Below are 15,110 nucleotides of genomic sequence, written 5' to 3'. Positions count from 1 at the left end.
ATTTGCGATCGATCCCTTCCTTAGGAGGGTGAGTTGCGGACCATTGGCGGGAGTCAGGATGATTCTGGCGGAGCCGGGTGTCGCCCAGAGAGTGGTGGCGTACGCTGATGATGTCACCATTTTCCTCTCCTCGAGAGAGGAGGCCGATGTGGTGATGTCGGAAGTGGACCGCTACTCGGAGGCATCCGGGTCTAAGATCAACCAGGATAAGTGTGAGAGTCTCTGGCTGGGAGGGGGAGACCCCACGTTTTGATCTCCCGGACACCCTTCCAGGGCCCCAAGACTCAGCAAAAGTTTTGGGCATCACATTCGGCCAGGATGATTATCCCACCAAAAACTGGGGATGGTAAGCTCCAGGGATGCCACTCAGAGGGTGGACCAGTGGAAGGGTTGGTCTATGACCCTCAGGGAAAGGGTACACCTGATCAAATCGTACCTGCTCCCCTTGTTTATCTATCTGGGCAGCGTATGTATTTTAACCAGAGGCTTACTACACTAGGGTCTACAGCCTGTTTTTCCAACTGTTATGGGGGGAAAAGGTTGAACCTAGTCAAGAGGGGAGGTTTACGTACCGCACGAGGGAGACTAGGGGGTTTATCTATGGTAAAACCCTGTGGTGTTCTTAACGAACACCTTCTTGAAAGCCAACATTGCAAACCTCTGGTCAGAGAGGGCTCCTCCGTGGGTACTCTCCTGCAGGGAATGGTTTTCGGCCTTTCTTCCAGGAATGGGGAGACAGGAGGGCAAGTGAAAGGACCTCCGTACACCACATGGATATCTTCCGGCTTACGCTACCCCGCGACTCTGAAGGCGATACGTCGGTGGGGTCTGGGAGTGTGGGAGATCAGGACCCAGTCAAGGCAGTTCCTTGACAAACGGGTTCTGTTGACCCACTTCCAGAAGCCTCTGGCGCTCAGGGACTGCCCAGGTCGGGATCTGACGGTGGGATTGCATCTTTTAAATATGAAAAGGATCCCCCAGAAGTTTTGGGACTTGGGCCTGGCGCTGCTTTCAGGGGGAAGGCTATATGTGAGGGACAACCTGAAGTACAGGAACTCTGATGACCGGGGATGTCCCCGAGAAGAGTACGGGGGACACGCTGGAAAGCATGGACCACTTCCTGCTTCATTGTCCCTTTAATATAGGGGTTTACAACAGGGGTGGGTGCTTCCATCGGCTGGAGTCAACTTGCCGGCCTTTCCTATCCGGAGTGGGCTTATGGGGCATTCAGGAACCTGGGTGGCCGTGATCGGGGCACTTTATTCTTAGTTAGCTTAGTGGTTAGGTACTACACGTGGAATGCACGGTGCTTAGTATCGACCCAACAGAAAGTCCTCTCCGAGGTGGAGGTATGTAGGAACATCACTGGTGACCTCGGGAAGATCAGGTCTTTGGAGTATGGCAGTCTTGGTACCAGTAGGGCTTCTCTCCTGTGGAGAGGGTTTTCTTTTGATGTACCTTAATTTTGGTTAGGGACAGTATATAGATGTTAGGGTGAGTATAGGGTCAGTTTTCTGAAGGGATAGCGATAGGGTTAGAAGTAAGGTTCATAGGGTAAGCATTTTGAAACTTAGTTTTATCAGGATTGCCATCCTTCTTCCTGGTGGTGGGCTATGCATGTCACTCTAGCTTTTTGTTTTGTTTTCTGTAATTTGAATGTAAAGGGCTTGCAGGCAACCAATCTTGGGCCTGGTGGGGGTTTGAAGTACTGTATTACTTTGTTTTTCATATTATTTCTGTGGTTGTAGTGAATTAGTACATTGTTGAGTTAGTTAATAATAGTGGGGGGGGGGGATTAATTTTAAGTTGGGTGGGGGTTGTTGGGGGGAGGGGGTGATGCTTTGGGTCTGACTTGGGTCAGTTTATGGACAATGACTGTTTCAGTAAAAAAAAAATAATAATAAATAAAAAAAACACTGTGATACACGAACTCTGACCATGTCCAGTGGGAGTGGTGTGGGTGATGGGAGAGTTCATAGTGTAGGTTATTTTTCTTTAGGTTTTATTCTTGTTTACATGTATTTCATAAGTATAAATAGTTTTATGTATTTTTGTATAGTGTTATACCTCATTGTTGGGTAAAGGAAGTCGGACCAGCTTTTAGTTGATATTATTGTGTTTATTTTTTCCCCCTTATGGTAATGTATCCATGCATGTGTGTGTTACTATAGTTTAAAGAGAAGGGAAAGGAGAAAGGGGAAAAAATAAATAAATAAATGAAATTTCCAAGTTGGAATTATTTTTAGTTATGGCAATAAGCCCTCTTTTTATTATAAATTTTTTTATTTTTTTTTACTTTATTTTATTTTTTTATTTTTTTCGTTGTTATGATCTAATATGTATTGTGAGTATTGGTTGTTGTCTGTGTGTAAAATTAATGGTATTTCCAAGATGGAATTATTTTATTTATTTCCTTATTATTTTTATGGCAGTTAGCCCTATTTATTTTTGTTTAATGCATTTTGTGTATGGTATGTGGGGATAAGTTTCCTATTCGGATGTTTTCAGTTAAAACTTAATTAAGGAAAGCTATATTTATGTTTTGTTGGTAATTAATGTGTGTGTGTATGTGTGTGTGTTTGGAAGGATAATAGGTAAGAATTAGTAGTATCAGGCATTATTTGGTAGTTGAGTTAAGCTGGGCTGGTTGGTTAGGTAGGTCCTTTTATTCTGTAACAAAGAGTTTATATTTGTTACTTTTTCATCCTTATGTTTCAGCTGATTAAGCATTGTATTTGTGTTTTGTAAAAGTTTTATATTTTTCTAATAAAAAGAGTTCCAGCTGTAGCAAAACTCCCAGCATGCCAGGACAGTCAATGGCTATGCCGATGTGCTGGCCCCTGTATTCTCTGTGCAGTGATGACAACAGGGTGCCGCAACCGAGATCACGGGGGTCCTTTGGAGAGGGGATAAGATGTCTTGGTGCGTAGTACCCCTTTAAGAGGGAAAAACATGATATATATTTAACCCCAAACCAAATGTACCTTATTTTTATTTTCTACCTAATGTACATAAAGACCGAAAAAAAAAACACCTGGTCGTCCGATAGTTGCCAGATGTTTATCTGAATATATAGACCATCAGTTACAGAAATGTGCGGTGTCTTTACCAGCATACCTCAGAGATAAATGGGCGTTTATTAACCCTATTGAAAGATATCATACGGGAAGAGGACTATATGTGGGCAACGCTAGATATTGCTTCATTATATAGTAACATCCCACATGACAGAGGAGTGGAAGCTGTGTGATCTTTTTTAGTGGAAGATCCCTTGATGCCCATACATCAGAGGAACTTCATTTTGGAGGCCATTAAAGGAGTAGTGCAGTGTTGAAAAACATCCCCTATCCCAAGGATAGGGGATACATTTCAGATTGTGGGGTGTCCGACTGCTGGGGGGCCCCGTGATCTCCTGTACGGGGCCCTGGCTCGCTGGCCAGATAGCGCGTGTTGACTAGTGTTGAGCAGCATAGGCCATATTCGAATTCGCGATATTTCGCGTATATATGGACAAATATTCGTCATATATTCGCTAAATTCGCATATTCGTAATATTCGCGTAATATTTTTGCATATGCGAAAATTTGCATAAATGAAAATGTGCATAAGCAAATTTTCCCATATGCGAAAATTCATACGCCAGTCTCACACAGTAGTATTAGAGCCTTCTTTACACCACACAAGCTGGAAGCAGAGAGGGATGATCACTGTGATGTGTATTGTGAAAAAAAAAAAAACAATATTCGTAATTTCGAATATATAGTGCTATATTGGCGAATATTCGCGAATTCGCGCATTGCGAATATTTGCGAGCAACACTAGTGTTGACCACCAGACGAAGGGGCAGCCGACACGCCCCCTCAAAAAAAGCGCTATGGCAGAGCCAGAGATATCCAAAGGCAGCGCTGCATCAGTCCCCCCAAAAAATGTGAGTTCCTGGATTTAAATATCTATATTCAGGATGGCTGTTCGCATACTGCCAACTATTTTAAGGAGGTGGATGCAAACAGATACCTCGACTTTAACAGTTGCCATCTTAAATAATGGAAGAACATTCCATTAGGTCAAATGAAAAGAATCCGAAGGAATTGTTCTTCCACACAAAAATACCTACAACAACTAGAGAACCTGGAGGATCGTTTTAAACAAAAAGGGTATCCCAAACCCCTTATACAAGGAGCACGCCAGAGAGTGGACGAATTAGAACAAAGTGCTTGCTTGAAAAATAATAAACAGGGTAATGCAGAGGGGGGTTATAATGATGAATTTGATTCTGTTTTTCTAACTAGGTATTACACTTCACACACCAATATTTTTTTATTATTTTTTTTATTTTTTTTTGTATAGGTAATATCACCAGCTCATATTATTGTGTCATGATTACTGGCACCATATGTAGTCCCCCAGTTATTCTTCTTTAGATGTTTTCCGTGTCCTGTGCAGTATCTCTCCCAGAAGTCCACTTGATGGCCCCCGTGGTGGTCTACACCCCGAAGTCATCAATTTTTACTCTAAGAGAGAGTGTGCAGCTGTTTCTGGAGACGGTCAACAATAACCTCTGCATGGTGGAATAATAGGTCACGATGTTTATCAGGATCAGTAGAAGCATCACCCACTCGATGATTATGATGGGGATTTCACGGATCTCGTCCCAGTCTTCATCATTATGGAATAATTCCTTTAATGTTTCATATCCAAAATAGAAAACTACACAGACAAAAGTCAGGCCACAGCAGGTGCATCTACTATGGTGGATGACTTTTTTTGCTCCTGGTAATTTATACATCTGGATGGACTGCCCAAGGTAGTATAAGGCTTCACATGTAATGGAAATTATCGTGCTGACAAAGTGTATCCTGGGATATTCTTCGGGGGACAATACATGCATAACAGCTGTGGAAAAACAGGAGGCCCACACAATGGCCAGCAGGATCCTCTGGATCAGGACCTGATGACCCCTGAACTCTTCAGTATGCATAACCATATACTTATAAATAAGAAAGGTTAGTACCAAAGTGCCAATGGACGTCCCTATGAATCCAATTCTGAATAATATGCTTTCGGGAAAGACATTTCCCACGTCACTGTGAAGGAAAAGAAACCAATGTTATTATGGATATTTCCTCACTCCCAACCCATGAAATAAGAATCATTTGCTTGTTTATCTTACCTGATGCTCATCAGTGGCGAGGCTGCATGGCCGAGGACGACCGTCATGATGTAGCTGGTGGCAAGCCAGGCCGCACACCAAAACGCCAACAGGAGGGGGACGAACCCCAGTCCTTTTAGCTCCATTTCAGACAAGTAGAAAAAGAAGACGCTAATCTCACTATTCTCACTAATCGCACAGGAACAGACTGAAGGCTCGGGCGGCTGTCAGTGGGATGTCAGGCCTCCAGCTGTCTATGACATCACATGTGACATGTCAGAATGACTGCTTGTTTCTTTGAGCTGCCATGATTTAGTATCTGCTATAGACAGAACCTGATGTTTTTACTATGGACCTTACAGACCTCAGAACCCAAGTAATTAGTGCAGGGGCTCCATTTTGATCATCTCATATTTCACATTATTTGAGTTCCAGGGCTCAGATACATTTGCACCCTCTATAGCAGTGGTCTTCAAGCTGTGAACCCCCAACCGCTGCAGAACCACAACTCCCAGCATGCCCAGACAGCAACTTTGCATAAGGAAATAGTCTAATTAAACTTTTCTTATATATAGAATCCCTGAAATCTCCAATCTCTCCTTTTATTGCTTTATGATCTGTGTTACTTATTTGTAAAAAAACAATGTTTGTGATTGTCTTCCCCCCACACACTTATGGGCTATCTCTTCAAACGACTTTATTTGACCTAAAGCGTATAATTGATTTACATAAATAAGCCCCTTTTCATCCAAAAGAGTGAATCTTTAATTTTAAGGAACTCTTTAAGTGCTTTATTCGACCATAATGAAGTAAAGTCAAAACTCCATGTGATTTAAAAAATAAATTTAAGTTCCCCCCATACTTAATTATCTAGATATGCATGGGTGTAGTGAGTATCCCAGCTTCCAAAATCTCAAAAATATCCTTCATTTTTCAGAGGCTTTTTCAAAAATGAAAGAAGCGATCTGATTGGTTGCTATGGGCAACTCAGAAACTTTTCCTCTGGGCAGGTTTTGATAAATCTCCCTCTATGGGGGAGATTCATTAAGACCAGTGTAGAGGAAGAGTTGTGCAGTTGCCCATAGCAACCAGATTGCTTCTTTCATTTTTCACAATGCCTTTGCAAAATGAAAGAAGCGATCTGATTGGTTGCTATGGGCAACTCAGCATATTTTCCTGGAAAAGTTTCTGAGTTGCCCATAGCAACCAATCAGATTACTTCCTTCATTTTTCAGAGACTTTTTCAAAAATGAAAGAAGCGATCTGATTGGTTGCTATGGGCAACTCAGCAGCTTTCCCCATAGACCACAATGGGCCTACTGGTTTCAATGGGCAAAAAATCAGAGTTAATGCACTAGACACAGTTCTCTATACCATTAACCCCTTCCCGACCTATGACATACCTGTACGTCATGGGTGGCAAGGTGTTCCCGACCCATGACATACAGGTACGTCATGAACATTTTTGCCGCTACTCCAGGCATCCCGCAGCGCCCGGTAAGATGGTGGCTATCACTGATAGCCAGCCATCTTACCATGCGACCACGGGGGGTTTCATCCCCCACCCCCCCCCCCCAGCGATCGCTGCTATCAGCTGGTCAACTCTGACTAGCTAATAGCAGCGTTTCGCTATCAGAATATTTAGCAGCGCGGTGTGTAAGTCCCGATCACGGGGATCGGGACACACACCGCTCTGCTAAGTGTCCCTTACCCATCCCCCGGCATCACTTACCCGACCATGCGGTGTCCCGAGTGGTCCCGTTGCGAGCGACGTCCTCCAGGCGGTCCCGGCGGCGCTGCGTCCCGGCGGCGCAGGTTGACCGCCAGATGAAGGGGCAGCCGACACGCCCCCTCAAAAAAAGCGCTATAGCAGAGCCAGAAATTGCCAAAGGCAGCGCTGCATCAGTCCCCCAAAAAATGTGAGTTCCTGGATTTAAATATCTATATTCAGGATGGCTGTTCGCATACTGCCAACTATTTTAAGGAGGTGAATGCAAACAGATACCTCGACTTTAACAGTTGCCATCTTAAATAATGGAAGAAGAACATTCCATTCGGTCAAATGAAAAGAATCCGAAGGAATTGTTCTTCCACACAAAAATACCTACAACAACTAGAGAACCTGGAGGATGGTTTTAAACAAAAAGGGTATCCCAAACCCCTTATACAAGGAGCACGCCAGAGAGTGGACGAATTAGAACAAAGTGCTTGCTTGAAAAATAATAAACAGGGTAATGCAGAGGGGGGTTATAATGATGAATTTGATTCTGTTTTTCTAACTAGGTATTACACTTCACACACCAATATTTTTTTATAATTTTTTTTTATTTTTTTTTTGTATAGGTAATATCACCAGCTCATATTATTGTGTCATGATTACTGGCACCATATGTAGTCCCCCAGTTATTCTTCTTTAGATGTTTTCCGTGTCCTGTGCAGTATCTCTCCCAGAAGTCCACTTGATGGCCCCCGTGGTGGTCTACACCCCGAAGTCATCAATTTTTACTCTAAGAGAGAGTGTGCAGCTGTTTCTGGAGACGGTCAACAATAACCTCTGCATGGTGGAATAATAGGTCACGATGTTTATCAGGATCAGTAGAAGCATCACCCACTCGATGATTATGATGGGGATTTCACGGATCTCGTCCCAGTCTTCATCATTATGGAATAATTCCTTTAATGTTTCATATCCAAAATAGAAAACTACACAGACAAAAGTCAGGCCACAGCAGGTGCATCTACTATGGTGGATGACTTTTTTTGCTCCTGGTAATTTATCCATCTGGATGGACTGCCCAAGGTAGTATAAGGCTTCACATGTAATGGAAATTATCGTGCTGACAAAGTGTATCCTGGGATATTCTTCGGGGGACAATACATGCATAACAGCTGTGGAAAAACAGGAGGCCCACACAATGGCCAGCAGGATCCTCTGGATCAGGACCTGATGACCCCTGAACTCTTCAGTATGCATAACCATATACTTATAAATAAGAAAGGTTAGTACCAAAGTGCCAATGGACGTCCCTATAAATCCAATTCTGAATAATATGCTTTCGGGAAAGACATTTCCCACGTCACTGTGAAGGAAAAGAAACCAATGTTATTATGGATATTTCCTCACTCCCAACCCATGAAATAAGAATCATTTGCTTGTTTATCTTACCTGATGCTCATCAGTGGCGAGGCTGCATGGCCGAGGACGACCGTCATGATGTAGCTGGTGGCAAGCCAGGCCGCACACCAAAACGCCAACAGGAGGGGGACGAACCCCAGTCCTTTTAGCTCCATTTCAGACAAGTAGAAAAAGAAGACGCTAATCTCACTATTCTCACTAATCGCACTGGAACAGACTGAAGGCTCGGGCGGCTGTCAGTGGGATGTCAGGCCTCCAGCTGTCTATGACATCACATGTGACATGTCAGAATGACTGCTTGTTTCTTTGAGCTGCCATGATTTAGTATCTGCTATAGACAGAACCTGATGTTTTTACTATGGACCTTACAGACCTCAGAACCCAAGTAATTAGTGCAGGGGCTCCATTTTGATCATCTCATATTTCACATTATTTGAGTTCCAGGGCTCAGATACATTTGCACCCTCTATAGCAGTGGTCTTCAAGCTGTGAACCCCCAACCGCTGCAGAACCACAACTCCCAGCATGCCCAGACAGCAACTTTGCATAAGGAAATAGTCTAATTAAACTTTTCTTATATATAGAATCCCTGAAATCTCCAATCTCTCCTTTTATTGCTTTATGATCTGTGTTACTTATTTGTAAAAAACAATGTTTGTGATTGTCTTCCCCCCACACACTTATGGGCTATCTCTTCAAACGACTTTATTTGACCTAAAGCGTATAATTGATTTACATAAATAAGCCCCTTTTCATCCAAAAGAGTGAATCTTTAATTTTAAGGAACTCTTTAAGTGCTTTATTCGACCATAATGAAGTAAAGTCAAAACTCCATGTGATTTAAAAAATAAATTTAAGTTCCCCCCATACTTAATTATCTAGATATGCATGGGTGTAGTGAGTATCCCAGCTTCCAAAATCTCAAAAATATCCTTCATTTTTCAGAGGCTTTTTCAAAAATGAAAGAAGCGATCTGATTGGTTGCTATGGGCAACTCAGAAACTTTTCCTCTGGGCAGGTTTTGATAAATCTCCCTCTATGGGGGAGATTCATTAAGACCAGTGTAGAGGAAGAGTTGTGCAGTTGCCCATAGCAACCAGATTGCTTCTTTCATTTTTCACAATGCCTTTGCAAAATGAAAGAAGCGATCTGATTGGTTGCTATGGGCAACTCAGCATATTTTCCTGGAAAAGTTTCTGAGTTGCCCATAGCAACCAATCAGATTACTTCCTTCATTTTTCAGAGACTTTTTCAAAAATGAAAGAAGCGATCTGATTGGTTGCTATGGGCAACTCAGCAGCTTTCCCCATAGACCACAATGGGCCTACTGGTTTCAATGGGCAAAAAATCAGAGTTAATGCACTAGACACAGTTCTCTATACCATTAACCCCTTCCCGACCTATGACATACCTGTACGTCATGGGTGGCAAGGTGTTCCCGACCCATGACATACAGGTACGTCATGAACATTTTTGCCGCTACTCGCGGCATCCCGCAGCGCCCGGTAAGATGGTGGCTATCACTGATAGCCAGCCATCTTACCATGCGACCACGGGGGGTTTCATCCCCCACCCCCCCCCCCCCAGCGATCGCTGCTATCAGCTGGTCAACTCTGACTAGCTAATAGCAGCGTTTCGCTATCAGAATATTTAGCAGCGCGGTGTGTAAGTCCCGATCACGGGGATCGGGACACACACCGCTCTGCTAAGTGTCCCTTACCCATCCCCCGGCATCACTTACCCGACCATGCGGTGTCCCGAGTGGTCCCGTTGCGAGCGACGTCCTCCAGGCGGTCCCGGCGGCGCTGCGTCCCGGAGGTGAGTTTCCGGCAGCAGTGCGGCATCTTCATTGGCAGCAGTGAGATCGCCGTAAAGCGATCTCACTGCTGCCTCTGGGAGTTTCAAAACGGCAACTCCCAGCATGCCCAGACAGCCTTTGGCTTTCTGGGCATGCTGGGAGTTGTAGTTTTGTAACATCTGGAGGTCCACAGTTTGGAGACCACTGTATAATGGTCTCCAATCTGTGCTGTTCCAGATGTTGCAAAACTACAACTTCCAGCATGCTCAGTCTGTTCAGGCATGCTGGGAGTTGTAGTTCTCTAACATCTGGAAGAGCATAGATTGGAGACCATTATACAGTGGTCTCCAAACTGTGGACCTCCAGATATTGCAAAACTACAACTCCCAGCATGCCCAGACTGCCCAAGCATGCTGGAAGTTGTAGTTCGGCAACATCTGATCCTTCAGATATTGCCGAACTACAACTTCCAGCATGCTTGGGCAGTCTGGGCATGCTGGGAGTTGTAGTTTTGCAACAACTGGAGGCACACTAGTTGGGAAACATTGTCCGTTTGCTACCTCAGTGCCTCCAGCTGTTTCAATTGTTGCAAAACTATAACTCCCAGCATGCACTGACAGACCATGCATGCTGGGAGTTGTAGTTTTTCAACAGCTGGAGGCACACTGGTTTGGAAACGCTAAGTTTGGTTGCAAAACACTTGAAAGTTTATTACTTAACTTAGTGTTTCCAAACCAGTGTGCCTCCAGCTGTTGCAAAACTACAACTCCCAGCATGCACGGACAGCCAAAGGGCATGCTCGGAGTTTGCAACAGCTGGATGTTTGCCCCCTCCCCCCAATGTGAATGTACAGGGTACACTCACATGGGCGGAGGTTTACAGTGAGTGCTGCAAGTTTGAGATGGCGCAAAATTTGCGCTGCAGCTCAAACTCCCAGCGGCAAACTTGCTGTGAACCTCTGCCCATGTGACTGTACCCTAAAAACACTACACTAACACTAACCTAAAATAAAAAGTAAAAAACACTACATATACACATTATCCCTACACAGCCCCCAAAAAAATGAAAAACGTCTGGTACGCTACTGTTTCCAAAACGGAGCCTCCAGCTGTTGCAAAATAATAACTCCCAGTATTGCCGGACAGCCATTGACTGTCCAGGCATGCTGGGAGTTTTGCAACAGCTGGAGGCACCCTGTTTGGGAATCATTGGCATAGAATACCCCTATGTCCACCCCTATGCAAATCCCTAATTCAGGCCTCAAATGCGCATGGCGCTCTCTCACTTTGGAGCCCTGTTGTATTTCAGGGCAACAGTTTTGGGACACATATGGGGTATTGCCGTACTCGGGAGAAATTGCCTTACAAATTTTGGGGGGCTTTTTCTTCTTTAACCCCTTATGAAAAGGTGAAGTTGGGGTCTACACCAGCATGTTAGTGTAAAAAAATAATTTTTTTACTCTGACATGCTGGTGTTGCCCTATACTTTTCATTTTCACAAGAGGTAAAAGGGGAAAAAAGATCCTCTAAATTTGTAATGCAATTTCTCCCGAGTATGGAGATACCCCATATGTGGGCGCAAAGTGCTCTGGGGGCGCACAACAAGGCTCAGAAGGGAGAGTGCACCATGTACATTTGAGGCGATTTGCACAGGGGTGGCTGATTGTTACAGCAGTTCTCGGAATCAGAATGATAAGTAAAAGCATTCCAGAGTTATTAATGTTTAAAGTGACAGTGGTCAGATTTTCAAAAAATGCCCAGGACCTGAAGGTGAAAATGGGCTGGGTCATGAAGGGGTTAAAGGGGTACTCCGGTGAAAACCTTTTTTTTCTTTTAAATCAACTGGCTCCGGAAAGTTAAACAGATTTGTAAATTACTTCTATTAAAAAATCGTAATCTTTCCTGTACTTATTAGCTGCTGAATACTACAGAGGAAATTATTTTCTTTTTGGAATGCTCTCTGATGACATCACGAGCACAGTGCTCTCTGCTGACGTTATTATAATAATAATAATAATAATGTCTTTATTTATTGTTGTCCTTAGTGGGATTTGAACCCTCTCCAGCTCCACTATATCTTTCTTGTACACTGGTGCTCAGTACTGTACACAGTACTCTATGTGAGGACTGACTAGTGATTTGTACAGCGGTAGCATTATTTCCTTGTCGTCGGCATCTATGCCCCTATTGATGTACCCCATGATTTTATTAGCCTTGGCAGCAGCTGCCCGACACTGGTCACTACAGCTAAGTTTACTGTTACCTAAGGCTCCTAAGTCCTTTTCCATGTCAGTCGTCCTAAGTGTTCTTCCATTTAATACATAATCCCAGCTCGGATTTTTGCATTACCTTACATTTATCAGTGTTGAACCTCATCTGCCACTTCCCAGCCCAAACCTCCAACCTATCCAGATCCATTTGTAACAGTGCACTGTCCTCTATAGTGTTTACCACTTTACAGAGTTTGGTGTCATCTGCAAAGATTGCTACTTTACTATTCAACCCCTCTGCAAGGTCATTCATGAATATATTAAATAGGACAGGACCCAAGACGGACCCCTGTGGTACCCCACTAGTAACAGTCACCCAATCAGAATAAGTACCATTAATAAACACCCTCTGTTTCCTATCATTGAGCCAGTTACTTACCCACTTGCGCACATTCTCACCCAGCCCAAACCTTCTCATTTTATGCACCAACCTTTTATGTGGAACCGTATCAAATGCTTTGGAAAAATCCAGATATACGACATCCAGCGATTGCCCCTGGTCCAGTCTTGTGCTCACCTCCTCATAAAAGCTGATCAGGTTAGTTTGACAGGATCAATCCCTCATAAATCCATGCTGATACAGGGTCATACATTTATTTTTATCAAGATATTCCAAAATAGCATCTCTTAGGAAACCCTCAAACAATTTACCGAGGTTAAACTAACAGGTCTATAATTCCCGGGGTCACCTTTTGACCCCTTCTTAAATATTGGCACCACATTTGCCATGCGCCAGTCCTGGGGAACAGTCCCTGTCACTATAGAGTCCCTGAATATTAAAAATTGGGGTCTGTCTATTACATTACTTTTTTTTTATATTTTTTTTATTTTAATATTAAACAATTACAAAAATACATTGTACAAATCCGATAAAACAACATCACCAATCGGAAGGAAAGCAAAAGCCATAGAAGCCAAATCCATACTTGTTTACATCCAAGAGTATGTCTAATCAAATTTGCCCATCTTACCAATAGCTCCCAGCAGTATAAACTCTATCGTACGAGGTACCTTCACAGGGATTTTACTTTCTACCTCTTTTATTACAGATTCCCAGAAAACAGATATCTTCTCACACGACCAAAAACTATGTAAATAGTCCGCCTCTTCCAAACCACATTTAACACACTGTGAAGTGATTCTCACCCCTATCCTATGTAAATGAAGCGCGGAATAGTGGGTCTTGTGTAATATCTTCAATTGTGTAATTTTATGTTCCATATTACGAGAAACCTTGCTTATATTTTGGGCCATAATGTCCCAATCTTCCTCAGACACAGTACCCACTATTCCGGACCATTTGTCTTTAATTCTGTCGATCCCCCTTACTCCAATAATCTTATTTAATTTCTTATACAAAATTGATATTCCTTTTTTTTTTTAAAGTGCTCTATTTGAGTTAGTGCTTCTATGAAATTGTGTTTCTGTGCTACATATATCTCCTTATCTATCGTGTTATGGACTGCATGACTAACTTGCCAATAGTACAGCCAATCGTTATCACTAATATCATACCCCCTTTTTATGTGCTCAAATGAAAAGAGTTGTCCTTTATCAAATAATTGTTCCAGTCGTTTTATACCCTTACTATCCCAAAAAGTTGACTCACACTTCACCAATTCTTTAAATTTATTGTTACCCCATAGGGGTGTGAACCCAAAACTATTTCCTACATGTAATTCTCCCTTTAATCTTTCCCATACTTTCCTATATTTATACAATAACATCGTGTTATTTGACCCACTCTCCTCATAATCATCTCATTCCAACACCTCATATATGTTCACTTTCTCCTTATCTACTACAATCTTCTCCAGATATCTAAAATTTCTCCAATTCACGATTCGTACCAACTGCGCGGCCATGTAATAAACAAAGAAATTGGGCATATCCAATCCCCCCCTATCTCCAGGGGCCATAAAATATCTGTACTTCAGACGAACCCTTTTTCTTCCCCATAACAATCTACCCAGTATCACTTCTATCTTCCGGAACCAGCATTTGCCGATCCACACTGGCGAGGTAGCAAGAAAAAAAAGGATCTGTGGGAGGACCACCATTTTTATTATCGCCATCCTTTCTGACATAGAGAAGGGCATTTTAATCCATACTTCTACTCTCTTCGCTAAACTATTCAAAAGGGGCAGTATATTGTTAATCACAAACCTATCATTCGTGGCTGCTATTTTTACTCCCAGATAATGGAGACATTCATTTTTTTTTAACACGGATAGTCTTCCCACCGTCTCCCCCATATCTTCATCCAGGGGGAGCATAGTAGATTTACTCCAATTTATGTCCAACCCAGATAGAGGGGCAAATGCCTCGAACATCTTAATGATACGATGTATTTTTTCTTGTGGGTTAGTTACAAAAAGGAGGATATCATCTACAAATAACAAGATCTTACTCTTCTCTCCATTTACTCCAAATCCCTCATAAACATCATTATCTCTTATCCAAGCCGCTAAGGGTTCAATATAAATTAAAAATAAAAAGGGTGAGAGGGGGCAGCCCTGCCTTGTTCCTCTACTTAGTTTGAATGGGTAGGAGGGGGTTCCATCTACCACCACACTCGCCTCGGGGTTAGTGTATAGTAGCTGAATATAACTCAAAAACCTCGGGCCCACCCTAACCCTTTTCAAAACTTCCCAGAGGTATTCCCACTCCACCCTGTCAAAAGCTTTAGTAGCATCCAATGACAGAATGGAGCGGGGGCCACGGGATCCACTCTGGATTGCTTCATACACCTGGTGGA

This window comes from Hyla sarda, unplaced genomic scaffold, assembly GCF_029499605.1.
Source record: "Hyla sarda isolate aHylSar1 unplaced genomic scaffold, aHylSar1.hap1 scaffold_967, whole genome shotgun sequence".
Classification (NCBI taxonomy): Eukaryota; Metazoa; Chordata; class Amphibia; order Anura; family Hylidae; genus Hyla; species Hyla sarda.
Note: the sequence above shows the minus strand (reverse complement) of the source record.